Source organism: Triticum dicoccoides, chromosome 1A (genome assembly GCF_002162155.2).
Source record: "Triticum dicoccoides isolate Atlit2015 ecotype Zavitan chromosome 1A, WEW_v2.0, whole genome shotgun sequence".
NCBI classification, from domain to species: Eukaryota; Viridiplantae; Streptophyta; class Magnoliopsida; order Poales; family Poaceae; genus Triticum; species Triticum dicoccoides.
In genome coordinates, this window is record NC_041380.1 from 94601757 (window position 1) to 94605415 (window position 3659).

The following is a 3659-nucleotide window of genomic DNA, read 5'->3' on the forward strand; positions in this document are numbered from 1 at the left end:
TCTTCTGCTGCAAGATGGAGGTTACCAGAAGCGTAGTCTTCGATAGGACTAGCTACCCCCCTCTTATTCCGGCATTCTGCAGTTCAGTCCACATATGTTACCCCTTTTGCCATTTGATACCAATGCATACATATGTAGTGTAGCTCCTTGCTTGCGAGCACTTTGGATGAGTACTCACGGTTGCCTTGCTCCCCCCTTTCCCCCTTTCTATACCCGATTGCTGCGACCAGACGTTGGAACCCAGGAGCCAGACGCCACTGTCGATGACGACTACTACTACTTGGGAGGTGCCTACTACTACGTGCAGCCCGCTGACGACGACCAGGAGTAGTTTAGGAGGATCCTAGGCAGGAGGCCTGTGCCTCTTTCAATCTGTATCCCATTTTGTGCTAGCCTTCTTAAGGCAAACTTGTTACTTATGTCTGTACTCAGATATTGTTGCTTCCGCTGACTCGTCTATGATCGAGCTCTTGTATTCGAGCCCTCGAGGCCCCTGGCTTGTAATATGATGCTTGTATGACTTATTTTTATTTGTAGAGTTGTGTTGTGATATCTTCCCGTGAGTCCCTAATCTTGATCGTACACGTTTGCGTGTATGATTAGTGTACGGTCAAATTAGGGGTGTCACATGTGTATCACTACTATCGAGATTCAATAAAAATAGACCACTCATCAAGGGTGCATGACCATAAAAGATATTACTCATATAAATAGAACAACCATTATTCTCTGATTTAAATGAATAACCGTCTTGCATCAAACAAGATCCAGATATAATGCCCATGCTTAACGCCGGCACCAAATAACAATTATTCAGGTCTAATACTAATCCAGAAGGTAGATGTAAGGTAGCGTACCGATGGCGATCACATCGACTTTGGAACCATTTACTACGCGCATCGTCACCTCGTCCTTAGCCAATCATCGCTTAATCCATAGCCCCTGTTTCGAGTTGCAAATATTAGCAACAGAACCAATATCAAATACCCAGGTGCTACTGCGAGCATTAGTAAGGTACACATCAACAACATGTATATCAATCATGCCTTTCACTTTGCCATCCTTCTTATCTGCCAAATACTTGGGGCAGTTCCGCTTCCAGTGACCAGTCCCTTTGCAGTTGAAGCACTCAGTCTCAGGCTTAGGTCCAAACTTGGGCTTCTTCACTTGATCATCATCTTGCTTGCTGTTCTTCTTGAAGGTCCCCTTCTTCCCTTTGCCCTTTTTCTTTAAACTAGTGGTCTTGTTAACCATCAACACTTGATGCTCCTTCTTGATTTCTACCTCCGCAGCTTTTAGCATCGCGAAGAGCTCGGGAATTGTATTATCCATCCCTTGCATATTATAGTTCATCACGAAGCTTTTGTAGCTTGGTGGCAGTGATTGAAGAACTCTGTCAATGACACTATCATCGGGAAGATTAACTCCCAGTTGAGTCAAGTGGTTGTGGTACCCAGACATTCTGAGTATATGTTCACTGACAGAACTATTCTCCTCCATCTTGCAGCTATAGAACTTATTAGAGACTTCATATCTCTCAATCCGGGCATTTGCTTGAAATATCAACTTCAACTCCTAGAACATCTCATATGCTCCATGACGTTCAACACGTCGTTGAAGTCCCGATTCTAAACCGTAAACATGGCACACTCAACTATCGAGTAGTCATCAACTTTTCTCTACCAGACGTTCATAACATCTGGTGTTGCTCCTGCAGCGGGCTTTGCACCTAGCGGTGCTTCTAGGACGTAATTCTTCTATGTAGCAATGAGGATAATCCTCAAGGTATGGACCTAGTCCGTGTAGTTGCTACCATCATCTTTCAACTTAGCTTTCTCTAGGAACGCATTAAAATTCAAAGGAACAGAAGCACATGCCATTTATCTACAACAACATGGACATGCAAAATACTACCAGGTACTAAGTTCATGATAAATTAAAGTTCAATTAATCATATTACTTAATAACTCCCACTTAGATAGACATCCCTCTAATCATCTAAGTGATCACGTGATCCATATCAACTAAACCAAGTCCGACCATCACATGAGATGGAGTAGTTTTCAATGGTGAACATCACTATGTTGATCATATCTACTATATGATTCACTCTTGACCTTTAGGTCTCAGTGTTCCGAGGCCATATCTGCATATGCTAGGCTTGTCAAGTTTAACCTGAGTATTCTGCTTGTGCAAAAATGGCTTGCACTTGTTGTATGTGAACGTAGAGCTTATCACACCCGATCATCATGTGGTGTCTCGGCATGACGAACTGTAGCAATGGTGCATACTCAGGGAGAACACTTATACCTTGAAATTCAGTGAGAGATCATCTTATAATGCTACTGCCGTTCTAAGCAAAATAAGATGCATAAAGGATAAACATCACATGCAATCAAAATAAGTGATATGATATGGCCATCATCATCTTGTGCCTTTGATCTCCATCTCCAAAGCACCATCATGATCACCATTGTCACCGGCTTAACACCTTGATCTCCATCGTAGCTTCGTTGTCGTCTCGCTAACTATTGCTTCTATGACTATCGCTACTGCTTAGTGATAAAGTAAAGCAATTACATGGCGATTGCATTTCATACAATAAAGCAACAACCATATGGCTCATGCCAGTTGCCGATAACTTTGTTACAAAACATGATCATCTCATACAACAATTTATATAATCATGTCTTGACCATATCACATCACAACATGCCCTGCAAAAACAAGTTAGACGTACTCTACTTTGTTGTTGCAAGTTTTACGTGGCTGCTATGGGCTTAGCAAGAACCATTCTTACCTTCGCATCAAAAACCAGAACGATTTTTCGTCAAGTGTGCTGTTTTCACCTTCAACAAGGACCGGGCGTAGTCACACTCCATTCAACTAAAGCTGGAGAAACATACACCCACTAGCCACCTGTGTGCGAAGCACGTCGGTAGAACCAGTCTCATGAACGTGGTCATGTAATGTCGGTCTGGGCCGCTTCATCCAACAATACCGCCAAATCAAAGTATGACATGCTGGTAAGCAGTATGACTATTATCGCCCACAACTCTTTGTGTTCTACTCATGCATATAACATCTACGCATAAAACTAGCTCGGATACCACTGTTGGGGAACGCAGTATTTCAAAAAAAATCATATGATCACGCAAGATCTATCTAGGAGATGCATATAAATGAGAGTGGAGAGTGTGTCTATGTACCCTCGTAGACCGAAAGCGGAAGCGTGAAGTAACGCGGTTGATGTAGTCGAACATCTTTGCGATCCAACCAATCAAGTACCGAACGCACGACACCTCCGTGATCTGCACACGTTCAGCTCGGTGACGTCCCTCGAACTCTAGATCCAGCTGAGGCCGAGGGAGAGTTTCGTCAGCACGACAGCGTGGTGACGGTGATGTTGAAGTTACCGACGCAGGGCTTCGCCTAAGCACTACGACAATATGACCGAGGTGGAAATATGTGGAGGGGGGCACCACACACGGCTAAGAAATCAACTTGTGTGTCTATGGGGTGCCCCTCCCCCGTATATAAAGGAGGGGAGGAGGGGGCTGGCCGGCCTCAAGGGGCGCGCCCAAGGGGGGGAATCCTACTCCTACTAGGAGTAGGTTCCCCCCTTTCCTAGTCCAACAAGAAGGGGAGGGAAGGACGAA